Source organism: Capricornis sumatraensis, chromosome 9 (genome assembly GCF_032405125.1).
Source record: "Capricornis sumatraensis isolate serow.1 chromosome 9, serow.2, whole genome shotgun sequence".
Lineage (NCBI taxonomy): Eukaryota > Metazoa > Chordata > Mammalia > Artiodactyla > Bovidae > Capricornis > Capricornis sumatraensis.
Window position 1 is genome coordinate 97,665,069 of NC_091077.1, and position 16,940 is coordinate 97,682,008.

The 16,940-nt window shown below is 39.3% G+C and overlaps 1 pseudogene; it reads left to right on the top strand.

Annotated features, from left to right (window-relative positions):
* Window positions 1–477: 477 nt before the first annotated feature.
* LOC138086359 (large ribosomal subunit protein uL30-like) lies at window positions 478–15,232 on the top strand (annotated as a pseudogene).
* The last annotated feature ends 1,708 nt before the right edge of the window (window positions 15,233–16,940 follow it).

The window sequence follows — 16,940 nt, forward strand, 5'->3', positions numbered from 1 at the left end:
GCTCTGTAACTTAAAAGAACTCTCGGCTAGAATTCTTTTTTTTTTTTTTTTTCACTTTACAATATTGTATTGGTTTTGCCATATATCAGCATGAATCTGCCACAGGTGTACATGTGTTCCCCATCCTGAACCCCCCTCCCACCTCCCTCCCCGTACCATCCCTATGGGTCATCCCAGTGCACCAGCCCCAAGCATCCTGTACCCTGCATCGAACCTGGACTGGTGATTCGTGGCTAGAATTCTTATACCTGCATGAAAGGGCTTGGCGAGGACCTCATGAACCAGCCTCCAGCGGCACTACTGATACAGCAACCCTGAGCAGTACAGCTGCTTATTCTTTGACTAAGTGAGATGCTTATGAATTCTTTTCACTCTAATTGAACACACCTTAGTTTTAGAAGCTTGAAATGTGCCTTTCAAGGTTAGTCATTCACTTGCCTCGGAAATACCATTTTTGTTCATTTCATTCAGCCCAGGATGTCTGCTCTCTTCCACGTTCCTGGGCCCTCTCGGGCTGTCTTCCTCTCACGTATTCTGGTCCTCCTCAAGGTGGCCTCCAGGTACGGAAGTAACCATTTGAGTACAGCAGGGTGGTGGGGAGGGCTGTCTTGCTGTCAGTGCCTGCCCTGGGGGTTATGGATGACTCGTGCCCTTTGTACATCAACCCTGGTTCCCACAGTTCTTATCTTTCTCTCAGTACTAGTTATGTACGGCTGTTGTTTCTGAGGAACGTCTTTCCTACCCATCAGACCTCAGCCCTCCCAGAAGCAGCTTATCTGGTGCTCAGCCGTCTTCTGGACCCTTTCCCAGCCTTAGCCTGTGCAGCTCGAGTTGTCTGCAATGGAGCCCTTTCATCTTGAGCACCACAATTCCACGGCAGGGGCACAGAAGCTCTTTTTGTTGTCGCTGCTGCCGTTTGTATTACACTGCAGCTGCACAACTTTTGGCCTAGAATATTTATCAACCCTCCTGAGAATCCACCTGCAATGTGGGAGACTTGGGTTTGATCCCTGGGTGGGGAAGATCCCCTGGAGAAGGGAAAGGCTACCCCACTTCAGTATTCAGGCCTAGAGAATTCCATGGACTGCAATCCATGGGGTTGCAAAGAGTTGGACACGACTGAGCGACTTTCACGTTCACTTTCACGTTCCAGAGTTGAGCCAGAGAGACAGCGAAAGAGAGAGGAGTACCTTCTGTTCTTTGGATCCTTAGCTTTTTGAAGATGTTTGTTTCTTTTGCAGTATTTTTTAAAACTTTTTATTTTATATTGGAGTATAGTTGATTAACAATGTTGTCATAGTTTCAGGTGGACAGAGAAGGGACTCAGTCATACATATACATGTATCCATTCCTGCCCAGACTCCCCTCCCATGCAGGCTGCCATATAACAGTGAACAGAGGTCCCTGGTTTTTTTTTTGTAATATTCTTCTAAACATTTATTTTTAGAGTAAATATCATTTCTCCCTTTCTCTCTAGGCTTTTCCATAGTCTAGGAAGGGATTATTTTTATGTTGAAATGGAAAACTACACTGATACTATATCATAAAGAAGTGAAGTGAAAGTCGCTCAGTCGTGTCTGATCTTTGCGACCCCATGGACGGTTGCCTGCCAGGCTCCTCTGTCCATGGGATTCTCCAGGCAAGAATACTGGAGTGGGTAGCCGTTCCCTTCTCCAGGGCATCTTCCCAACCCAGAGATCGAACCCGGATCTCCTGCATTGCAGGCAGAGAATCACCAAGCGTTGGATACGACTGAGCAACTAACACTTTCATACTGTATCTTACCTCTGCTTTATTCTGTGGTCAGTATTTATATAACTACTCTCTTGACCAGAAGTTGAGCTAATTACAGTCTATGGGCCACGTTTGGCCCACTGTCTGTTTTTGTGACCTTTTATTAACTGATAAACCTATACTGATTTTATGCTACAGTGACAGAGTTGAACAGTTTCGATAGAAATCCTATGGCCCACAAAGCTTAAGATATCTGTTATCTGGCTTTCTATGGAAAACATTTATTGACCTCTGCTCTAGACCTCCAGGGTCTGATCCCATTTTCAAAGCCAAGAGATTTTGAAATTCACAGTAAATCCATTTAAATATTAAGTGCCTTCTCCTTTAAAAAAATTTTTTTAGTGGAATATGGTTTCTTTGCAATGTTATTTTCTGCTGCATAGCAAAATAAATGTCATACATACACATATATTCCCTCTTTTTAAAATTCTTTCAAATACTACACCTTCAGACGATTGTGCTTGCTGTGAGTTTAAGCCCTTTCTTTTTTTGTTGTTGTTGCTGTTAGTTAGCCTTGTTCCAGACTGTTCAGGCTTCCCCTTGAAACCACGAGTGCCACAAATTCAATGGATGGAGAACCACAGGAAATCAACAATATTTTTCAGAGAAAAACAACTACTTGGCTTAGGTTCTCAAAAATGTCCTGCCATTGCTTGCTTATTTGCTTACTCACTGATTCAGTTATCTGTCATTAACATTTATTTAGCACGACATGCCAAACACTGTGCTAAGTCCAGAGACAGAAACAACAGCAAAACATTTTCCTGATTTCAGGAAGTGTGAATCATTTTTTTTCCCCCTTCTCTTCATGTTGCAGGTAAACCACTAGGTTCTTTGAGTTGCATGAGGCACACTTTCAGGGCAGTCATCTAGGGTGAAGTTAGTCATGGCTTTCTGGAAACATGCAAATCCTCGGCAAAGATAATATCAGAGGCCCTGGAAGGGAGCAGGTAGAGGGAAGTGGTGGAGAATCTGAATGAAAGAAGGACGCATGGGGTTCAAAATGGGAGTGAATAGGTCTGCAGCCATGAGTTCTAAAGTCACAGGGAACCTGAGTTCCACATGTGCTTGTGGTTGGGGAGGGTGAGAGACCTGTGGAATGGTAGCTCTGTGGATCTGCTCCAGAGGAAACTGGGCCTGGGAATACAGATGCTGGTATTCCCTGCACATGGAATAGAAAGCTGAGAGCTGCTTAAGTGGATACCATGATACAGTGATGGTTAAAGATCCCCTCTTCCTTTTTTCCTCTCATCACTGCGTAATTTTGGTGTGATCCTATAGGGAGTCTGGTGTGACCATCAAGGTGTGCAGGGCAATAATATCTGAAATTGAATTTTCTGCTATTCTAGTTGGACAGGACTAGGGTTCAAGTTTAATTTAGTCGAATGAGATGCTAGAAGTGAATATTTCTGAAATATTTGAGCATATGGTTCATGATTTACATGCAGTGAAAAAAATTTTCACTTCTCCAGTGATAGTGCTTTTATTAAACACCTGCTAGACATTAGTTTGAGCAAACTCTTGGAGATAGTGAAGGACAGGGAAGCCTGACATGCTACAGCCCAGAGGCTGCAGAGTTGGACATGATTGAGTGATTGAACAACAATCCCATTAGACATGTCCAATGAATTGCTGTTTAACATCATATGTTACTGAATAATGCCACACAGAAAATAAGAGAGTGGTTTGAGAATTTTAAAAAAAAAATAATTAATTTTAATTGGAGGCTAATTACTTTACAGTATTGTGTGGTTTTTGCCATACATTGACACGAATCAGCCATGGCTATACATGCGTCCTCCCATCCTGAACCGCACCCCCTCCTCCACTGCCCACCTCCCTCCCCACCCTATTCCTCTGGGCTATCCCAGAGCACCAGCTTTGGGTGCCCTGCTTCATGCATTGACGTCTCACTGGTCATCTATTTTACGTATGGTAATATACATGTTTCAATGTTTTCTCTTAAATCATGAGTTAAGATTTTTAATCTAGGTGTGAGTATTTGTATAACCAAAATGCTTTCTCGCGTGACCTGGTAGAACTGGGGCTGAGTAGGTGGCTCAGGAATCTTCCACCAGGAAGTGCCATTGGATTGCTGCAACCACAGATTTCAAAAGATTAAGTATTAAATTAGGTAAGTGTTTCTTCTTGGAGGGTTTCTTCTATTTCTATATAAACACATTGTTGAATTTTTAAATATTTTTGTTAAGGAAGGCAAGTAGTGGAAGCTACTGAGGAAAGAAAATAATTTCTCAGGTATTCTATCAGATACCTGATGAGTTTGGGTCAGAGCCCCAAAATCTTTGAGTAGAATGAATTACAGAGAAGAATATGTGATTTCATTGCTGGCTGAATGATATTGCCTGGGGAAAGTGGGTTGTAATTAGATGCAATAAAGTATGATCAGGTTTATATGCAGCTCTGACTGATATTAACAAAGAATTTTCATGGATCTTGATATGGTATTGTAATGTACATAGTAAAAGAATGAGTGCTTTTTAAATAGCTTCAATTTAGCATGTGCCAGCAGAACTAATGAAAGCAGGGTGTTTTGAGGGCAATATTGCCAGGAATCTTTTGGATGCCATCTTTGGCAATCTCTCACTTTTTAAAAAATGAATGTTTTTCTAGGGGAAAAAAAAAAAACTGGAGAGTCTGTATTTCATCATACAGTATGACAATTCTTCAGTTACTTTCATAAGTGTGACAGCTAGTTGTCAAGCCAAAAAAATGACTGTAGGTTCCTTGAGTGCTCATACACTCAATCCTATCTGAAGTGCCAGAGTTTTGTAGTATGTTTTGTCATAAATTTCTGGTAGTAAACATATATTCTTCCAACTGTCAGAGGCTAAGAATAGTTAAAAGATAGGGTAGGACTTCGAATCTTTCATTAAACTTAGTCTTTCCTTCTAGTTGACTATCTTAGAATGAAATTAGATACATTTATAAAGATACAGATTTCTATGTTTGTGTTCAAACTAGAATTTGAACTTTGATATACCAGGAATTGTTCTAGGTAACATCATATTTCTAGATGGCTCAGTTCAGTTCAGTTCATTTGCTCAGTTGTGTCCGACTCTTTGCGACCACGTGAACTGCAGCATGCCAGGCCTCCCTGTCCATCACCAACTCCCGGAGTCTACCCAAACCCATGTCCATCGAGTCGGTGATGCCATCCAACCATCTCATCCTCTGTCATCCCCTTCTCCTCCTACTCTCAACCTTTCCCAGAATCAGTGTCTCTAGACCTCTTTAAATTTAGAATATCATTGTCCCAAGGAAATGGAGAGATTTTGTTCAACATTCCTTACACTCAGGTCCACAGAGTTTAACATTTCTCCAGTCCTGAATAACCAGTTGAGTGGCAAATAACCCAAATTTTCTGATTCTTACCACAATCGAAGTTGTCATATTGCACTTTCCATATAAATATTTTCATACTCATTCTTAAGCTATCAAAGGATATTTATACATACAGGAAGTACTTCATAATGGGAAAATATTTTTTATGTTTTATAATCAGGAACAAATAGTTTCATTTAAGAGAAAGAATGAAAATTTGATAAACTAAAATGTTTGCATTTGAAACATGATTTAACTTTGCAAGTTCAATTGGTTTAATTTTAACTGTTTGAATCAGGCTAAGTGAGGTTAATATTTACTAACTTGGAGGGTGAAGTTTTATGACATTATGTAATGGCTGGTTTCATCTGGCCACACGTATCTGTACAAATGACAGAAACACGTGGATGAACCTGCAAAATTGGAAGGCAGCTAAGGAATGAGCAGGACAAAACTCGAAGCAGATTTTAATATACAATCCACACTGGTACCTAGCTGCTCTTCTATTTTCTCTGTTAAAAAAATAGATGTAGGTATATGAATAGTATGTTAAGCTAATTTAAAACTAGTGTATGAGGAAAAACAATGTGATAGAGAGCAAATGACATGTGAATAAGACCCTTATTGTAAAATGATTTTTCTGTAGTTCTGATAACTCATTCAGAACTCACCCGACGTTCAGAAAACCAAGATCATGGCATCCGGTCCCATCACTTCATGGCAAATAGATGGGGAAACAGTGGAAACAGTGGCTTACTTTATTTTTTGGGCTCCAAAATCACTGCAGATGGTGATTGCAGCCATGAAATTAAAAGACAGTTACTCCATGGAAGGAAAGTTATGACCAACCTAGACAGCTTATTCAAAAGTAGAGACATTATTTTGCTAACAAAGGTCCATCTAATCAAGGCTATGGGTTTTCCAGTAGTCATGTATGGATGTGAGAGTTGGACTATAAAGAAAGCTGAAAGCTGAAGAATTGATGCTTTTGAAATGTGTTGGAGAAGACTCTTGAGAGTCCCTTGGACTGCAAGGAGATCCAACAAGTCCATCCTAAAGGAGATCAGTCCTGGGTGTTCATTGGAAGGACTGATGTTGAAGCTGAGACTCCAAAGCTTTGGCCACCTGATGTGAAGAGTTGACTCATTTGAAAAGACCCTGATGCTGGGTAAGATTGAGGGCAGCGGGAGAAGGGGACGACAGAGGATGAGATGGTTAGATGGCATCACCAAGTCAATGGACATGAGTTTGGGTAGGCTTTGCGAGTTGGTGATGGACAGGGAAGCCTGGCATGCTGTGGTTCATGGGGTTGCAAAGAGTCAGACACGACTGAGCGACTGAACTGATATGAATAACTCATCAATGAAAGGGAAATATCTGATACTCCTTATAGTCAGGCTGATTTTCAGTCCTAAACAAATGCTGATATAAGTGTTAGCAAATTAATTGTGTTGTTCTGATAGATTCTCAGTTAATGAAGTAAACATGACCAATGCCTGATATAAACATGGTTCAGTTCAGTTCAGTCGCTCAGTCGTGTCTGACTCTTTGCGACCCCATGAATCGCAGCACGCCAGGCCTCCCTGTCCATCACCAACTCCCGGAGTTCATGCTAACTGGGTCACTTCTGTGCTGATTTCAATGGATACTGCATTGCCCTTTAGTCAATATGGAAAACTTACATTGATATTTTAATATTCATGTTTGTCTAGCTTATCTAAATAAACTGCTTAGGAAAAATTATTGATTTATTGAGAAAACTCTCCGAACCTTATACTATTTTGATTAATTAGCAGATACCCATTTAAGCAATATCAAATACTTACAGTTTTTGAAAAATCTATAAGTTGGACCAAAGAAAGCAAGCCAAGTCATCCTAAATATCCATTAGAATCATAACTCTTAAACACTATAAAATTTTGTTCTATTCTTAATAATCTATAATATATCAGCTGCTTGTGTAAGGTCTAAGTGAAAATTGTGATGAGACATGAACTTGAAGATACAATATAGTGAGGTTTGCATAGATTAACACTTTTGTAAGGGACTGGTTGCTTTGACATACCTAAAATTTTCATTTCCCCTGGATACAAAGATATTTGTGTGAATATTTTATTGTTCAGGGTATGTGTTGGCATTCTCTATGTGGGATAACCGCCAACCAGATGGTCTGTGGTAATCTAACAGAAAGGCAGCTGGACTCGACCTGCTTTATATATATGGCTTAGGAACCATGTGAAAGGCATTTGTTTTCTTTGCACTTGTGAAAGTGAAGACAAATATATCTAAGGTATAGCTCACACACTGCGGATGGACACCCTGAGCTTTAACTCATCATATAAATAGTGGCAAAAGAATTTTAGTCATGTTTATATGTTTGCTTATGTTGTATTTTAGGTAGATCACCTTCACAGCAAAACACCAACAAAATCATGGGGAAGAGCCCCCAAAACCCCCAAATCTCAGTTATGTCAAATACTTTTCATTGAAAAATATACTGCAAATTGGATGATTGAATTTCAGAAGAAAATACTCTTCCAAGTTGTATCTGAGGCAAGTTTCTGCATAATGATGTCTGTTTCACATGTTAGTAGTTATTAGCCATTATGCATAGGTAATAAGAAAGTAAAAGTGATAACAGAAAATGTGGTACTATGGGAAACAGACTCCTGAGTTCTGGATCACAAATCATTTTTTTCATAACTCATCATTTATGTTAGAACCTCCACTAACTTTCAAGTTTGTGGAAACAAAATTTAAAGGATAACTACATTTTTGTTGATGTCTTGATTTGTGAGGTTCAATCAAATAGTGTTCTTTAAACAAGGGAATGGAATTTGGGATAATTAGTCTTGGTTCTCATACTGTGGTATACATCAGAATTGCTTATGATGTAGGTTTTAAAAGTTAAGCAAAACAAAAATTCTGAAGCAGTGGGTTTGGAATGGGGCTTGGGAATCTGTTTTTAACAAGCTGAAGTCTCCAGTAATTGTGACATAGGTCATTCATAATTGAGAACTAAGTTCAAGAAGATGATTAGAACATTCAATGGCTCATGTTCCTTTACTGCCAATTACTTTAAGCTGTTTCACCCATTTTGCTTGCTTGTTTTATATAGATGCCAGGGCATCAGAAAATGAGAGGAGAGATCCTGTCTTGTCCTGATTAAGAGAAGCATGCACTTGGGATAAAATATATACAGGTGGCAGCTGAAAAACTTAAATTGATGAGCCATAGCTGAGAGAAAGGAAAATGGATTTGGGGATTAATGGGGCCTGTTTACTAATTCAAATTCTGATATGACTAGCTTTGTGATCGTGTAAGTTATTTCATTGAGCTAAAACGTCAGTTTTCTATTACCTGTATTTGTCAGAGTTATGCTAATCCTGTCATAGATAAGTCCTGAACTCACTGGACTTAACACACAAAAAATTATGGTGAGGGAGGGTCTCCACACAGTTATTCAGGGGCCTCATTGACAGTGTCTGCCATGTAAAGTACAGACATCAGTGTGTGGCTCCCAAGGTCACTGACATATGGCTGATAGTTGAAGAAAGAGAATGGAAGATCTTATAAACCCTGATGGTCAATGTATAAAAATAGAAAACATGAATCGAGTTCTCTGAATGACCTAGAATAAACTGGCCTGAGTGACTCATTCTAGTCTTCATCTGCTTTGCATGTTACCCTTGATATTCTCTCCATGAGATGGACCTTTCTAATCAATCGAATGAACATGAAGAGAGGAGAAAAGCAGAAGAGAAAGCTGCAACTTGAGGCCTGCAAGTTTTCATGACGCAGAAGGGTATTAAGTTGGAGACAGCTTCTTGGCAGTAATGTGTATGATTTGATGCTGAGAGCCAATAGGAAGATTTTATGTATTTACTTCCATAAACATAATCAACACTTAAGTAACGTTTGAAGTAACTGAAAATCATAGATATCAGATAGGGAATGAGTGCATAGAAGAAAAGGGTCAAAGATCCTAGGAAGGAACAGCAGTTAAGGGGTAGGGAGAGGAAGAGGAGGCAAATGAGTTTATAGAGATAAATTCTGGAAAAGGGGGATGCAGTGCATAGAAGGTCTATTAGAGAGCTGGGGGAAAGGCTTTGGTTTTGACAAGGAAGAGATTAGTGGTGATCACCATCAATGTGTTTTATTATGGTACTGAGGTAGAAATCTGACTGTAAAGGAGACAAGAATAAATTGTTTGGGACATGTAGAAAGGCTGGGACTATAGATTGTCCTTTGAGGGGATGATGTTGGAGGAAATGAAAGAAATGGCACAGAAGACTAACAAGGAGCGGGTGTAAGAGTTTATTATGAAACATCAGATTTCAATAGGTAAGGAATTGCCATAGATGTATGAGAAATTTTAATTCTTTAAATATATAATCCAAATTTAAGTACCCATCCCACCTGGCTGAGGTGGGGAGGATTCAATCTCAGTTATTATGGGATTTCTTCCTCCATGTCTCCAGGGTTGAGCAAAGATCCCCAAGTGGGGACAAGAGGTTTTGCTGGTGTTAGAAATTCTCGTTTCTGGTGTCCAGCATCTCTAAATGATCCAAATCTTATCCTGGGACTTCCTGCCGTTCTGTCCTAAGGCTTCTTTCAGAGAATGGGAAGTGAGTCTCTGTATCTTTTTCTTCTTCCCTGGAGACCTGCTCACAGCAGTCCTACTTGCAGCTTTGAGGAATTCTCCCCACATGTACCTCTTGAACACCCTCTTCCCTTTCTCTCCCTCTTTGGGGAACATAATATAAGCATTTCAAGACAAAAGGATTCTTTCCCATCAAAGAACTCGTTTCTGCCCTGCAAGGACAGGGAAAATATAAGGCCCCAAAATGCAAATGAAATGGGGACTACTAAGAGGGTAAACACAAATCAGTGACTTTTCATCATATATATGGCAAATTTTGTTCCAAAAAATTGAAAGGATTTCAAAGGGGAAGTGAAGACTGGATGTGCGTGATAAATTGTTAACACCAAAAGCGTGTTATGGCTTATGTGCCATCACTGTTGTTGCCCTTCTCAGCTTCTTTAGTGGGGAATAGCCCTTTGTTGAGCAGTAGGATATTACTTACTGTGCTTTGAGCTCTCTTTCTGAGTTGGCTGAGAGGTAGGAGACTGCTTTATGAAAATAATAACTAGAAAAATAAAGCATTCTATTGATCCATTAGATATAAAAAGCTTAATTTTCTGTTAGAAGGTGATTCTTTGGCTTTGTTAATTCAAGTGTTTTTCCAACAAAAGACATATGTGCCTTTGAGAAATATTTGTAGTGTTTAATCTGTGATAGTACTTTCTAATGTAAATTATATTTATGTATACACGTATATATAATTATACATGTGTATATGTATATATATATATACATATACACATTCTTATTCAAAACTATGTTTCCTGGGACTGGAAAAAGTAGTTAGAAACATGATTTTTTAGTTATTTCCAATTTTTAATATTCTTGTTGTGTACCAACTTTGTGTATCTCAGTGTTAAAATTTAAGAACATCTGATTAGTTTAGAAAACTATAGAGAAAAAAAGGCAGTTCATAAAGAAATTTTAGTCTCACTTTAAGAGACACTACATTAACATGGGTGTTATGATGATAGAAAAAGGTAGTTGTAAAATACAGCATGCTGTCCTGTCTTTTTATCATCATGCTGCATAATTGTTTTTATATATCATAAAAATGTGAAAAAATTTGCAATTGTTTTCCACCAACCCACCGCTGCTGCTTTTTTTTTTTTTTTCACAGTATTGATAAAGATTTACTTTTGTAGAGTTCACCTAGACATGAAGTGATTTTTCAGTCCCGCATGTGGCAAGTGAACAAATTGAATGACACTGAATGACAGTTGGTGACTTGCCCAAGGACACATAGCTGGGAAGTAGCAGAGTAAGAATGGTGACACATTTTCCCACATATACTTCTAGTCTTCCTACTTAAAGTGAGAGCAGAGAGTAAAAGTGGATAAAATATCCATACTTTTAACCTATTCAGTTTATATATCTCCATATATTCAGTTCACTATTATAGTTGATGCCTCTGTCAAGGAGAGATTGCCGTAGAACAAGAAGCAAATGTATTTGATAAATGAAAAACAACAAAACGGGTTTTGTAATGAATTAGAAACAAGGTAGTGAAAGAGCAAGACTCACCACCTTATTATATGGCAATAATGACTCTGTTGAATGACTGAGGTAAAGTATGTTTATGGTTTTGATTCTTTAATAGTCTCTACACATCCTAAATAGTAAGTCACTGGACAGGAAGAAAGATTTAGGGATCCAGCCTTATAATGCCATTATTAGTGACAAATAAAAGATAGATAATAAAAACTCAATGAATTTAGATGAGTTTTAGTCATTTGTGCATGTCTACAAGCATTTTATGAAAGAGAAATAACATATAACTTGTTAGGAACTTCTCTTTCAATTTTCTTTTCTCTTGTAATAGAAAGCTAAAAGCCTAGAGGAGAGAGAACTTCTGATTTTTTCCTTTTTTTTTTAATCAAAGAAATAACCCTGAGATCGTCTCCCCACATCTTTCCCCCCTTTTTTCCCTGCATCTGAGCTTTTGCAGACTTTGTAAAAAGCTATCCAAACCCACTTTCAGATCTACCGCTAATTGGTACCCTTGTTGGTTGCCTTAGTAGTGAGGCCAAAGATTAAGTGGTTGTGGAGTCTAGACTTCTGTCCTATTTTGAGTGTTGCTCTGCAGGTCAAGGCTGAATTATATGGACAGCATAAAGTTGTCAAGACAATCACAGTTTTCTAAACTCTCTCAGCAAAGTCCCAACTGCTTCAGGAAGCATTATAGTATGTGAGCTACTATGAACCAAATCCAAAGAATGGAATTTGGAAAAATATGCCCTAAGAAAAATTGCCAAGAGTTGTTTTGATACCAGCAAGCAAAAGGAAAAAGAGTTCTGATCACGGATAAATAAGAATGAGACTGTCAGGGAGTCAGCAAATGAATGCTCTCCTTTTGTTAGGAGAGGTCCTGAATTAACAAAGGATACAAACTACTCATAAACATATGCAAGGTCTCCCAGAACAGGCAAAAGGTCTTAATAACAAGAGTTATTCATGACTAGTAGTAGTGTAAAACAAATATAAAATGTCACTAAAAACACATGTGTGCTTATAACTCATCCTCTCCATTATTAATTGTCAGTGTCTTCAGGTCAAATAAATGTGAACATTCAGTCCTGTTTTTTTAAATTGGAGTCTAATTGCTTTACAATGTTGTGTTAGTTTCTGCTGTACAACAAAATGAATCAGCTGTATGTATGTGTGTGTGTGTGTGTGTGTGTGTGTGTGTGTGTGTGTGTGTGTATTTCACCTTGCTCCTAACCCTCCCCCATTCAGTCCTGTTTTTATGTCTAGGTGGTTGGATCAAGGTTCCTCTGTTAAACTAACATGTCTCCAACATTAGGGTCAGTGTTGAGTGCCTTGGAGACAAATGCAAAAAATGGCAAAGTATGATATATGTTTTCTATATCTGACATAAAGAAGTAACCAGATTAGGACTTTCATTTTTGGCTTGAGGCAGTAAGGACTCTATTTTGCTAAAAGGTAAGATCCTTGGACAAAATAGCAGAGACATTTTCTTTTAAAGTGGGAGAACTATCAAATGGAACCAAGGAAGGCTTGCTTTTACTCTTTTTGAAAACTCTTTTTTAGAGTCACAATTGTAACACACAGTCTCCTAACGGTTTGCTGGCCAGTGTTCTCTGATGTAACCACTGACAGCAGCCAGAGCAGCAGCTGTGAGAATGGATCTGATAAGCTTTACGAGTAAGTCAGTAGCTTGTATAAATGAACAAATAAAAAATGGTACAGTATAAAAAAATAAAGCCCACATATGTACTGTGGGATTGCCTAGCTTTCAAGAAGACATATCTACAGATGTACCTATCTCTTTCCTGGCTGGTACCATGGAGGGTGCAGAAGAGAAGAAAAAGAAGGTTTCTGTTGTGCCAGAAACCCCTAAGAAAGAGCAATAGAATTTCATAGAGCTTATGATCAATTGCCTGGGAAAGAAGTTTCCCCAAATGTTGCTTTAAAGGCAAGGAGGAAGCTTATCTATGAGAAAGCTAAGCCCTATCACAAGGAATACAAGTAGCTTTAAGAACTGAAAGTCAAATAACCAGAATGGCATGAAAAGCCGGCAACTTTTGTGTACCTGAGGAACTCAAGTTGGCAGTTGTCATCAGGATAAGAGGTATCAATGGTGTCAGCCCACAGGTTCTAAAGGTGTTACAGTGTCTTCACCTTTGTCAGATCTTCAGTGGCATCTGTGTGAAGCTCAACAAGGCTTCACTTAACACACTGAGAATTATGGAACCATACGTCACATTGTTGTTCAGTCGCTAAGTTGTGTCTGACTCTTTGCGACCCCATGAACTACAGCACGCCAGGCTCCACTGGCCTTCACTATCTCCCAGAGTTTGCTCAAATTCATGTCCATTCAGTCAGTGATGCCATCCAACCATTTATGTTCTGTTGCCCCCTTCTCCTCTTGACCTCAATCTTCCCCAGAATCAGGGTCTTTTCCAATGTGTAGGCTCTTCACATCAGGTGGCCAAAGTATTGGAGCTTCAGCTTCAGTACCCGTCCTTCCAATGAATATTCAGGGTTAATTTCTTTAAGATTGACTGGTTTGATCTTCTTGCTGTCCAAGTGACTCTCAAGAGTCTTCTCCAGCACCACAATTTGAATTTGGCACTCAGCCTTCTTCACAGTCCAACTCTCACATCCATACATGACTACTGGAAAAACCATAACTTTATCTATACAAATCTTTGTCGGCAAAGTGATCTCTGCTTTTTAATACACTGTCTAGGTTTGTCATAGCTATTCTTCCAAGGAGCAAGTGTCTTAATTTCATGGTTGCAGTCACCGTCCACATTGATTTTGGAGGCCCAGAAAATGAAATCTGATACCATTTCCACTTTTTCCCCATCTATTTGCCATGAGGTGATAGGACTAGAGGAGAGGGCAATGGCGCCCCACTCCAGTACTCTTGCCGGGGAAATCCCATGGACGGAGGAGCCTGGCAGGCTGCAGTCCGCGGGGTTGCGAAGAGTTGGACACAACTGAACGACTTCACTTTCTCTTTTCACTTTCATACACTGGAGAAGGAAATGGCAACCCACTCCAGTGTTCTTGCCTGGAGAATCTGAGGGACGGGGGAGCCTGGCGGGCTGCCGTCTATGGGATCGCACAGAGTCGGACACGACTGATGTGACCTAGCAGCAGCAATAAGACTAGATGCTGTGATCTTCATTTTTGAATGTTGAGTTTTAAGCCAGCTTTTTCACTCTTTTACCTTCACCAAGAGGCTTTTTAGTTCCTCTTTGCTTTCTGCCATTAAAGTGGTATCATTTGATATCTGAGGTTTTTGTTACTCCTCCTGGCGATCTTGATTCCAGCTTGTGACTCATCCAGCCCAGCATTCCATATGATGTACTCTGCATATAAGTTAAGTAGGCAGGGTAACAATATACAGCCTTGATGTATTCCTTTCCTAATTTTGAACCAGTTTGATGTTCCATGTCCAGTTCTAACTGTTGTTTTTAACCTGCATACAGGTTTCTCAGGAGGCAGGTAATGTAGTCTGGTATTCCTATCTTTTTAAGAATATTCCACAATTTGTTGTGATTCACACAGTCAAAGGCTTTAGTGCAGTCAATGAAGCAGAAGTAGATTTTTTTTTTTGAATGCCCTTGCTTTTTGTATGATCTAGCATATGTTGTGTGTGAGTGTGTGAGGTACCCAAATCTGAAGTCTGTAAATGAATTGATCTGAAAGCATGGTTCTGGCAAAATCAATAAGAAATGAATTGCCCTAACAGATAACTCATTGATTGCTCTTTCTCTTGGCAAATATGGCATCATCTGCATGGAGGATCTGATTTAGGAGAACTAAACTTTTGCAAATTATTTCAAAGGAGCAAACAACTTCCTGTGGCCCTTCAAACTGTCTTTTCCACAAGGTGGAATGAAGAAAAAGACCACCGATTTTGTAGAAGGTGGAGATGCTGGCCATAGGGAAGACCAGATCAACAAGCTTATTAATTAGAAGGATGAACTGAAGCATCTACCATGATTATTTTTGTAATCTGGTCAGTTATTAAACAGTGAATACTTTCAAATTTAAATATATTGTTGTCTGACTTTTATCTTTCCTCTGCCTTCTCCTAACTATTGTGGCAAATCTTGGTGTGGAGAATGAATTAGAATCAACAGCCTGTAGAACAAAAAACTTGAGGGTCCAGCCTGTGTCTTGTAAAAAACATTCCTTGGGTTTATTGAAGATTTTCCTGTGCAAAAAGTCCTGATTTTTCACTTTTGAGTTGGCCAAAACGGGTTTATCCTGAGAAAATCTATTTCAGAGGCTTTCATGTATGATTAAAAGTTCAGTTTACAAATAAAATCTGCTGCTGAAAATTAAAAAAAGGAAGATGTACTTAAACAAAGCATAGTGAGTGCTCTTAGGGTGAAGGGAAAAATAAAAAACAGAATCTTGCAAAGTCTAATGATGGTGATAATGTGCTATGAACTGGGACATTTGACAGCCGAATTCTTACTACCATGCTTTTTCAAGAGAAGAGAGGAGAGTGTGACCATATATAGGGGATGTTGTGTCATGAAATAGTTAGCTGCACAGGCTCAGACTTGGAAAAAGGTATCATCAGTTCTCAGAAGCTGTGTGAATTCAGGTAAACCATTTAACTCTTAAATGAATACCATTTAACTCTTTGGTAGCTACTTCCCTCATCTGCTAATAGGAATTCATTAATCCATTTATTTCTTCAACAAATAGTGATCGATTGGCTGTTATGCACTCAGTCAGTCAGTTCAGTTGCTCAGTCATGTCCAACTCTTTGCGACCCCATGGACTGCAGTACGCCAGGCTTCCCTGTCCATCTCCAACTCCCGGAGTTTACTCAAACTCATGTCCACTGAGTCAATGTTGCCATCCAACCATCTTATCCTCTGTTGTCCCCTTCTCCCACCCTCAATCTTCCCCAACATCAGGGTCTTTTCCAATGAGTCAGTTCTTCGTCTCAGGTGGCCAAATTATTGGAGTTTCAGCTTCAACATCAGTCATTACAATGAATAGTCAGGGCTGATCTCCTCTAGGATGGACTTGTTGGATCTCCTTGCAGTCCAAGGGACTCTCAAGAGTCTTCTCCAACACCACAGTTTAAAAGCATCAATTCTTCGGCACTCAGCTTTCTGTATAGTCCAACTCTCACAACGATACATGACTACTGCAAAAACCATAGCTTTATCTAGATGGACCTTTGTTGGCAAGGTAGCGTCTCTGCTTTTTAATATGTTGTCTAGGTTGGTTATAACGTTTTATCCAAGGAGCAAGCATCTTTAAATTTTATGGCTGCAATCACCATCTGCAGTGATTTTAGAGCCCCCCCGCCCCAAATAAAGTCTGTCACTATTTCCATTTTTTCCTCATCTATTTCCCATGAAATGATGGGACCAGATGCCATGATCTTAGTTTTGCACTAGGCCTCGTTTTTAAAACTGGGGCTACAGACCGTGACCCTGCTTTCATGAGCTTATATTTTTCAGGGAGAAGGCATATAATGAACAAATAAATGCACCTGTAATATGCCAGGTGAAAGAACAATAAAATAAAGAATATTAGTGCATAGAAAGGTATAACATAGGGTTAGTTGTGTATGGGTGTTATATTTCATATGGGTGGTAAGAGAAGGTTATTTCAGGTGCTTAGACCTGAAGGCAGAGAAGGCAATGGCACCCCA